We start from the raw sequence: 11,599 nt of genomic DNA on the forward strand, positions 1-11,599 counted from the left end.
TGAATTATTCTATCAATAAAGTTTTACTGTTTGTAAGAACAGACTATTTACTTCATTTAGCGGACCCCAAGTCACACTAATTGCTGCAGGTCACCCATCCCGACGGCAACCACCCAAATTCAGTATACACATACTGTATACGTAATGTTACGCAATTCACCTTTCTCTGTTGGTCAATTGACACTGCGAAATTTTAATGTGTGATGGACACTCCAGAATAGATGAATATTCAAATTTTTAAATCCCGTGTGTTGAACGACCAACAAAAATATTGGGCAACCCACTAAACATTATACTTGTGCTAGATCAGATAGGAAAATCATTTAAAAAAAAAAGATTTTATCACTAACGTTTTCTTAAACTGATTAAACCTTTTTTTTTTAAACGATTGATAAACAAGTTATACAACTTATGTTAATATCTTTCTACCACGGATGTCAAGCGAGGGGGTCATCGATGTGGGAGAAAGCCGGAATGCCCGGAGAAAACCCTCGTGTCAAAGCGGCAACATGCATATTCATTCAACCAATGTCCATCACGGGGATTGATCTCGGGTCGCAGCGGTGATAAGCGAGTGCAATTTAAAGCATTTTATATTTACATGTACTTTGTAATTCATTAAATGAATTCTTTAAACGTATTTAAGAGAAATGACCAGGTGTAAGGTATATTTTATAGGTAAAAATAAACTATAAAAGATTGTTTTGATGAGATGTTTATTAAATAATTAATCAAATGAATTGATAACCAGCGATGAATGTGCCAAAATTAATTTATATGTAACGCTATCAAGTATACAAAATAGTTTACAAAATTCTGTATTAGGATAATGACACGTTCCTTTTAATTCTCCGACTTTTTTAAAATAATAAAAATAAATTGTTACAATCAGCTTCATTTATAAAACAAATGAATATGAACTAATATTTATAAATTCTATATTTCCCGTATGAGAAGAAATTGGGGAGGTAACTCGCATTAAAAACAAGAATAGTTTTCACCTGGGACTGGTTTCACAGTACCGCGACGGTGTGGACAAGGTGAGAAGCTGTACCGCGAGGATGCGCGGTTTTACCCGAGTTACCTGTGCTAAACCGCGATCAATTTCACACCACGAGGACTCGCGGTAAATACGCAAACCGCGTTGGCCGTAGTGTACACGATACGATAGGATTGGATTGTAAAGAATAACGTTGCGGATAATGATAACTAACACTAATGTACAGCAATAAATATATGCGGGTGTCTTTATACATTATTTAAATAGATTTTACAATTAAAGTGGATCTATAAAGTAAAGAAATGTTTTAATATATTTTTTACAATCTGTTTGGATGTTAAATGTAGTCTTTTACAAAACTTGACTAGATTGTTTAAATCTTTTCAAAAGTATTATAGATCGTTATATTGCATTGCATCTAAATACCTTTCCAATGCATATCAACTTAATGGATGGTGGCAAATAATTAAATATTCAGGGTTAAATGTTGTTCACTTTCCTTCTACAATTCACACAACTCCTGATAATTCATGCTTCAATGAAATGTAATTGATTTGTTTATTGACAGTTTCAAAGCAAATCATAATGATATACGAGGGTCAATCAAAAAAAGAATGTGACTCTTTAATTATGACAAATACATTTCATTAAAGTCATATCTAACAGATTATTGTAGGCATCAGCGCCTATTATATTGATAAATGAAGTTTAACATTTGATGAAAATGTAGTTTTGATACCCGAAAATAAAAACAACATGTTTTGTCACCACAAAGCATGGTAAAACATGACGTCAAGATGACGCACAGTTTATAGAAAAACCCCTTCTTTATATCACGCCTAGTCTCTTTGCCTTTCACCTTACAATTCAAGATGGCACTCAACAACTTAACATCCTATTGGCTCACACTTGCTCGAGAATCGAGTAATTTTTTCAGCTTTTAATATTTTTAATCATGTAGTTCATAGTTTATAATTAGAAAAAAACCTAAACGTCAGATGACGATACTAATCTTTTTGACTAAATAATTAACGATTTTCTGTTCTCTTTCGGACTGTTTGATGTCCAAAATACGGTTACAACTACACCCACAAATTGTATTACAATTAAAATTCATTCAAAAACGTTTACGTGAAAAAAAATAATTCACTCGCTATGGCCTTCAACTCAACATTAAGGTTTATCGACGACGTATTATCAATTAACAATTGTTTCCATACTTACGTCGACTCGATATATCCCAATGAACTTTGAATAAAAGACACCACAGAGTTTGCGTCATCTTTTTCATATTTGGATATTTTACTGAACATAGACATTTATGATAACCTAACAACAAAACTTTATGATAAACGCGATGACTTCAATTTTTCTATAGTCACCTTTCATTGCTTATGTAGCAATATACCTTTATCACCTTCATATGGTGTTTTTGTCTCTCAGTTGATTCGATATGCAACGACATGCTCTTCGTATGAACAGGTTCTAAGACGAAGCAAGCTACTGATAAACAAGTTGATAAAACAGGGCTATCAACAGTCTCGTTTGAAGTCATCTTTTCGTTAGTTCTATGGTCAATACAATGACCTTGTCAGCAAATACAATCTTCCACTGGGTCGCATGCTGACTGACGTTTTTTATACTAAGTGCTTGACCACCTTGGCCATTAATCACCCAATTGTCTAAGGACGTTTCTAAAAAAAATTCCCGATTACGACAAAGAGCACACGGCGGGTGTGACCGGTCAGCAGAGGATTGTCACTCCTCCTAGGCACTGGATCCTACCTCTATCTATTTGTTGGTCCGTGTGGACTGCTTTGAATTTGCATTTTGTTTAATGGATTTTTGAGATGGATCACAGTTTGTAATTGTCATTTTCTCAATTAAACACTAATGTGCAAAACAGTTTTGACTTTTCATTTGCATTATAGATCATTTTCACAATTTGTATATGCCTTTTCTTGAATTAAATCCATACTTTTTGTTCTTGTCGTTGCACTGTGACCTCCGGCGACGTCAACGTTTTTAGTCAAGATTAAAGTTGACTATCTGTCTCTGGCAAATGATTCTGTTAAAAAAAACCCACTAAATTCCGACGGTATTTTGGTAAAATGTCGTGAAAATGCATCATTTGAAGTTTTAATATCATTTTGTTTTAAGCCGAATTTATTAAAATATTACTTGCGACATTTATAATTTATTTCCAACATAACAAAATGTTTGACCGTGCGTCGTGACCTTATTTTTGCAGGATTAAATTGTATTAATTCTTAGATATAAAAGAATATCTTTTGATTTCAAATTAGTTGAAACGAAAGCTAATTAAATAATATTTTTAAATTTTGTAAAGATATGACGTTAAGTAATAAAGCCATGGCAAGAGTTTTTGTGTTTTTTGATTTACCCTCATACTGTAAATATACGATTTTCTAGTGTCACAAAAATATTTGAAAATAAGGAGAAAACCTTGAAATTTTTCAGAAACTTTTATTGTGTTTCTTATTTTTGTGATTTAAAGTTTAAAGTATAAACATTTCTTTTTACAAACAATATGGACTATATTTTTTTCTTTAATTGTATTTTAGCAATGTAAAACAACGCCAAATCAGCGAATAAAAGATTACAATTTAATTCTAGTTGTAATACGGCATTTGATTGGATAGAAAACATTAGTTAAATTTGTATATCCTGGTTTGTACGTCACAAGACACGCCATCAAAAACGTACTTATCCGCTTGACGTTACGTTTGAATTTTGAACAGATTAATATTATTTTTTAAAGTAAAACGGACTCAATTTGTACAGCAAATTACAGAAAATAAAATTATAAGGAAATAACTCAATATCTACCTAAGTTATACACGCATAACCTGGGTTGGAGCAATTAACGCTTTTTGTATAATCCGCTTCGCGGACTTTAAAGCGTAAATTGCCCCAACCCAGGTTATACATGTATAACTTGGGTAGGAATTGATTTGAGTTCTGAAACAAACTGCATATAATAAGGGTCTTCCAATAAAAGCAATCGTTGAGGATTGTATCGTTACATTTTACGGAAGGTTTGTTATTCTCGGAAAATTAGGTTTGAAATCATTATTTGTAAACAGATTTCCATTATAAAAAAAGTAAAACAAAAAAAAGACATGCTTTACATATTCTATGCAGAGAAATTTAAAAAAAAATGAAATATTCAAACCAGTTCAAAATATTTGCAGCCATCGGTAGAGTTTCTGGGGAGTCCTCCATCTTTGTCGATCACGTACCAGTCACAACATCCCCTGCATCGTGACAAATCTGGTCATATCGTGCAAATCTCGATCCCGACGCATCGATGGTTTCTCTCACATTGAGAGAAACAAAAATGCATGACCAAACCAACAATTTCCTTCTCGATTTCCCAGAGAGGCTTTGCTCGATCATCGTGAAGTGACCCGATAAACTTTTTATTCATGGTGTAGGTTGTACATGCTGGCTGTTGGTTGCTTGAGAGTTGGAACAATGCAAGAATACAAACAATGACTGTGTTGAAAAATTGGAACTGCATGTTGTCAGCTTAGCTGTTAGTAGAAGAATCCTGAAACGAGTTTAGGTATAATCATTATCAAACCACGTAAGGGGAAATGTTTTGCACTTTCTATTATCTTTTTTAAAAAATTTAAGTGCAAAAGAACTGTAACCAGAAACTCAATTTTAAGAGAGCAGTCCCTCATGATGAAGAGTCAAGCATGTTTAAAATTGCATTTCTACTGATCAACTGATATCAAGTAACACTAACCAGGCTTCGGCATTGTGTATGAATGTACTTCCTCCTTATTTAACACTGAATAATTTACTTCTTCAAAACACAACAAATGCCGTCATATAAAGATCATCTTGTTTGGAAGACAATACCCAATATATCATGAAGTATGGAGATCCAATTTCATTGAATATGAATGAATTCTTCGTTGAATATAATAATAGTTTCCTGGTCATTTATCGATCCAGTTTAAACCAGAAGCTTTTTTTTTGGGGGGGGGGGGGTTAGAAAAATAGAGACAAATCAACTGGGGTTGTTGTCATTAAATATATAGAAGAAGCAAATATATGAACGAGTATTGCGGTAAATAAATGTCCATTTTCTTCGTTAAAAAATATGTTCAATTAATTTTCATGGAATTTTCATTCATTAAATCTCCGAAACACCAAAACTCTATTTAACATTTCTTATAAAATTGTATTAATTGAAACAAATTTTGATTGAAGCTGCGCAAAATTTAGTCACCCGTTGTCTCCATACTGAAAAACTTTGCAGCTATTTTCACTTAAAATAATTCCAATTTTATCTGAAACTAGAATGAATAGAAAGATAGATAGATAGATAGATAGATAGATAGATAGATAGATAGATAGATAGATAGATAGATAGATAGATAGATAGATAGATAGAAAGATAGATAGAAAGATAGATAGATAGATAGATAGATAGATAGATAGATAGATAGATAGATAGATAGATAGATAGATAGATAGATAGATAGAACTTTGATGTTCGAGTATATACCAAAATTCGCAAGCATTGTTTTATTAAAAGATTCAGTTCATTTTCTATGTTAAAGTTAAAAAAACTTTTTCCATGATAGAGAACTTCACTTGTATTGACATTAGCATTATCCATGCTGGAAATTAAATATCGCAATAACTTCATGTTAAAATACCATTTCATGTGATGTTTAAAGGGCAATATTTCGAATCAAATACACACTGTGCTATGTTTGATATTTTTCTCACTCGGATAAATTTGGTTTTTAGCTCACTAAGCTGAAAGCTCAAGTGAGCTTTTCTGATCATATTTTGACTGTCGTCTGTCTCTCCGTCTGTTCGTCTTTCAGTAAACTTTTCACATTTTCAACATCTTCTCAAAAACTACTGGGTCAATTTCAATCAAACTTGGCACAAGTCATCCATAGGCAAAGGGGATTCAAAGTTGTGAAAATTAAGGGCCACGCCCTTTTTGAAGAGGAGATAATAAGAAAAAAATGCAAAAATTAAGAAGATTTCAAATATTTTCTCCTCAAGAACCATTAGGCCAGGAAAACTGAAACTTGTGTGGAAGCATTCTCCGGTAGTAGAGATTTAAAGTTGTAAAAATCATGACCCCGTGAGGTAGAGTAAAACCAGTTTGGGGGGTCGAAGTTTTACTTAGGAATATATGGAGTAAATATTTTAAAAATCTTCTCATAAACTCATAAGCCAGGAAAGCTGAAACTTGTGTGGAAGCATCCTCAGGTAGTATAGATTTAAAGTTGTGAAACTAATGAACACCGTGGATAGGGTGGGGCACAATTAAAGGGGGGGGGGGGGTTGAAGTTTTACATAGGAATATATAGAGTAAATCTTTAATAATCTTCTTATCAGAAACTAATCAGCCAGGAAAGCTGAAACTTGTGTGGAAGAATCCTCAGGTAGTGTATATTCAAAGTTGTGAAAATCATGACACCCCCGGGAGTAGGTTGGGCAACAATAAAGGGGGGGGGGTGTGAAAGTTTTACATAGGAATATGTATTAATCAGCTAGATGATTCTTCATAATTGTTAAGACTTTGGCCCCAGGACAATTCCTCGGCCTCACAGAAAGGTTCAGAGTTTGATGTAGGTTTATATCCCATATATAAATAATTGTTAAGGATCTTTTTGAGAACTGCAATACTCAGCATGTGATATGACTATAAGTTCATCCTGTTAGAAAAGGGACTAATGAATACAAAAGCTTTTTAATTTAATCATACCTATTGTTCCTCAGGTGAGCGATTTGGCCCATGGGCCCCTTGTTTTCTTTTCCCGTTGCAACTTTTGAAAACAATGCTCAAAGTTGGTCAAACTGGAATGGGGGAGGATACTCTCATTCATAACTCCGTAAATTTGTTTGCTTTTATTTATTGCAATTCATGTTTTAAATTTTGAGTTTTGACAAGACCTCAAATATATGTGTCTGATATTAGAAGCCAACTTGCAAATGTTAAAAGTATATGCAATCAACTGTTCACTGTCAGGTCGAGTTAAATAGGATTTTGAAATGATAAAGAAGACAAGAGTCCCATGGGGCCACATTGCATACCTGGTCAACAATGGGCGTTCAAAAGATGTTGTGTCACATAGCCCCTCATTAGACAAATAAAATAAATAGTGTAAAGTATTCGAATTTTACACTTATGTAAGCCTTCAAACATTAGTTATCTCCTGGAGATGCGACGCAAGCTCAGTAATCACGAAGTCCAGCACTTCTTTCACCAATAGTTTATTAATAAGCGTGATCGTACAGTTAAAATTACATCACCTAAAAACAGCCCAAATCAAAGAATCTTTATAAGCGGAATCGAAACCCAAAATACAATTCTAAAATTCTCAAATTCTTTAATTCCCAAAATCTGTCTAACATCATTTTACAGGGGTATATAAAACATTTTACTTATGATTGACAGTTCTGACCAGTTCAGCCCATCTACGATGATCATGAGTGAACATCCAGTGTTCAAATTCAAGAGATATATTTTATTTCTAAATAAAGTCACAATATTGTAATAACTGTCAGAAATAATATTGTGATGCAGGTTTAAAGTCTCCGAGTCTCTGAGTCCCCCACCCGGGTATGATGCATCGCTTACGCATAATACATTCATTCATACATGGCTTAAAGGTTACAACGGTTAAAAAGCATCACAGGAATAACTTGCAATATCAGGGCCTTTATTACGGACACAGGATGCCAGATATGACAATTTGTTGATAACGTGTTTATATATTTTCAGTTTGGATTTTACTGTGCCAGAATTAATTAACCTCCTTTAGGACTTAGAGTATTTGGATGCAGGCTTTGAGTGTCCTGCCTTTACAATGACGCATCGCTTGCGTGCAATATTGAAATATCGTATATAAAAGTATATATATATATATATATATATATATATATATATATATATATATATATATATATATAAAGTATACAAAGGTTATATAGAATATGCAATACATGACTCAATATAGATTACCAGAGCCATCGATGCAGACACAGAATCGCCAAATATGACACTTATTTATAAACTCTCAATTTGGATAATATTATGCCCGTATTATGCACCTGGTTTCATAACATTATTTAGGAATACTACGCAGTGCTTCAAGAGTCACAAAGTTCATCCTGTTAGTTATCATTACCACAACTCATTGCGCAGTAGCTAGGTATACATAAGTATCATAGTGTCTAATATGTAATACTAGCAATTCAAGGTCATAGCATGGCTATCTGTTTACATTTATTTTTGCATATACGTAATCTTTGACTTTGTACTTTTAAGGAATACTATTTTTACCCAGAACAAGATAATATTACGCAAGCTATAAAACTAAACATATTGTAGGGGTACACTGTTAACTTCCAATTCGCTATATTTTGTTCTGCCCCCCCCCCCCCCCCTCCCCACTTGATAAAGCAATCAAAATATGAGAGCATAGACAAGTACATACTAGTTATTGGTTTTTTTTTAAAAATATAAATTGATATTGTATTTTTTGTTTAAAATCTTATGGATGCAAAGAAGAAAATTGTACCTCAATGCGCTCAATTACACTAAAAAATCTAATTTGTTTTCTCCATTATAAATAATCGATTGTTGTTTACCTGGTGTAAACTCGTGTGACTTTTATAACTTTACACTTGGTTGATGAGTACACTGGAATGAAAAATGTTATCATGTGACATGTTTTAAAAAGAGCTTTAAAAAGTCAATGTCACGGTATTGAAAGGCACATCAGTCTATTTTAAAAAGGCCAACCCATTATTTTCAACTTAATTAAAAAATAACAAATGGCTACAAACCAGAATAATTTTCCGCTCTAATATTTTTTTAGAAAAAGATATAATTCATTTATCCCCGCAACAGAAATGTGTCAGAACTATGAAAACTCTTTTAACGGTGTCATTTTTATTTACTCGTGTCTGAAAAACTATAAAAATTGGTGTAGATTTCACATTATTCAAAGTATAAAGAGGGGGCCCCAGAGAGTTGTTTTATACAGCAGATCATCTTTTTTTTCTGTTTTTCTTTTGTCGTCCAAGTATTTGTCATTACAATTCGAAGATTTACACTCAAATATGGTAATAAATAGAAACTGTAAACAATTAAACATAAGAAACATGCACTATAACAAATAAAGAACACAAATTATTTTTCAAAATAAATCATAAAAATGTATATACCCACATATTTCCGTTAGCAATATTAAACTCTATTTAAACTGAATAATCTCGAGAAAATGCTGAGAACCTCAAACAAACACATGGCATTAATCTGCAAATAAGCAAAAGATCATAACTAGCTGGTGAGAACCTAGTAAGTTGCAAGAACTTGTGTTCGAACCCTTTGTATATTATATATACAATAAAATATGTTCAAACCAAAAAATCATACCGAATTATCGATAGAATGAATTGTATTTTAGTACTTTTTTAATACATCAGATTTAGCTTAATTTGCGCAGGTAAACAGTTAACTGTCTGACTTACCGAAGTCTCTGTTTGATTTGAAGCGTAAAAATTACAAAATACAGGCGATAGTTCCTATAGGTTACAAAGCCTAAATAACGAAAACGAAACGAAATTGAAACCAACCTAGCACCACCGTCATATGTGAAAACTGTAACTGCATTGAAATTTTTAACCTCAATTTACTTAACAAAATCGGCACCAATGTATTTTGCATGTTTCAAAGATTCCCTTCATACGCGAACTGTTGCACAACAAACAAAGTCATCTTTGTCAGATCGACCCTTTTTCGTATAATGTCACGGCTGCTTTAAACAAAAAACCTCGTTTTAGAAGTATTGAATACGAGTCTTGGTAAAATGGGTAAGCAAACCCGGGGCGGGGCAAAATAAAAGCCGGCCGGGGGAGATCGGCAATCGTCAATTCCAAAATACGCATTCTTTTCCTGCAATATTTAGAGCGAATACAAATGTACTCGTCCGTAACATATCCTGAAAATGTTAATGAGATTGGCAGATTAATAACTGCCAATCTTTTGTTTTGCCCCGCCCCGGTTTTGCCAACCCATTGTACCAAGACTCATGGAATACCGAACCCGAAGCTATACACTGATTGAAACACTCCTTTCCTTTATTATTATATTCGTAATAACTGAGATTTGAAACAGGATTAGCCCATTACATTTGCAAATTATATTTTCCATTCCATAAGGATTATATATGCTAAATAACATTGAATTTGACTCAGTAGTTCTGGAGAAGAAGATATCTAAAAATGCACCCCCTTTTTCTTCAATTTCGAGGTTTTTCTCTGCTTTGAATAAAGATCGGTCTTTTATATTTGCAATTTATATTTGCCTGCCGATGCCAATGCTTAATGCCAAATTTGGTTAAAAGACGGGGTGACGGACGACGGACAAAATGTGATCAGAATAGCTCACGTGAGCTTTCAGCTAGGGTGAGCTAATAAAGGATAAATGTTGAATATTTTTTTTTTAAATTGGAGTAAATCGGAAATACACAAAGAAATACACTCATTCAGTTTAATCAATATTCTGTCTAAAGGTAACTCATATAAAGGACCGAAATTATTATATTTAGGAAGATACTATAGTCTATCCCAAGGCATGGCTTCTATCACTTAATTTTTGATGATTTTTAATAAAAATACACATACCTGTGACAAAATTACAATTGCACTCGATGAAAGGGAATATATCCAAAATATCTATATTAAACAATTATTAAATTCTACTCATAAACGTTCACAGGAACGAAAACAAATTTCTTGCAGATATTTATAATGGGAAATGTTTAGATCTTTTCACCAATCGGAAGTACTCGGGATACCTCGCGCTATTTTTCAACGTTATCATCGAGGGTTATTAATGGCTGATGTAATGCAAAATCCTCGTAGACTTTCTATTTATGGATGTGTATTGAAACCTGAAGCGGTAGAGGGGTCGTTTCAAAACATGTTTCATATAAGTGGATGAACGTAGTTTGAGCACAAAGATATTTATGATTATCGAAATATTAAGAAAAAAATGGTGAAAGCAAAAACTCGGGACAGAGTATTATTAAAAAGATATTACTTTCCTTATATGTTCAATTGATTTCTTTTTATGAATCTAAGTTTGAAATTAATGTGAAGTATTGATAACATATATGAATATACGCAAACCATATATGGTTCAATTTATAAAAAAAAACCTTTGTATATTTTTATAAGGGAAATAAATTTACATGCATTTGTTTAGACGAGACTTCATATAAATGTGCAATCTCTTTTAAATGCAACTTTCATCCGCCGCCCGGTTTAATATGTCACACAACAGAAGTTTTAATTCTTATTAGATTGTATTAATAAATACAAAAAAAAAAGTTTCAAAGGAATTGCAACCCCCCCCTCCCCAAATAAAACGTTTTACAGCGTTGCAGAGTTAAAACTTCTGTTTGAGCGAGGCTAGTTTATGATAGGCCCTAAGAAACACGTGGCTGAAATTAGAATAGAACAGTCTTTTAAAAAAAAGTTAGCAAGATATATTAACGGCCAATCAAAGAAGTTTACGCGGTATGC

The 11,599-nt window shown here is 33.0% G+C and overlaps 1 pseudogene; it reads right to left on the reverse strand.

Moving 5' to 3' along the window:
• LOC128162996 (uncharacterized) overlaps positions 1 to 4,568 on the reverse strand; it is a 29,892-nt pseudogene extending 25,324 nt beyond the window's left edge.
• Between the last annotated feature and the right edge of the window lie 7,031 nt (positions 4,569 to 11,599).

The sequence above is a fragment of the Crassostrea angulata genome, chromosome 9, assembly GCF_025612915.1.
Source record: "Crassostrea angulata isolate pt1a10 chromosome 9, ASM2561291v2, whole genome shotgun sequence".
Taxonomy (NCBI): domain Eukaryota; kingdom Metazoa; phylum Mollusca; class Bivalvia; order Ostreida; family Ostreidae; genus Magallana; species Magallana angulata.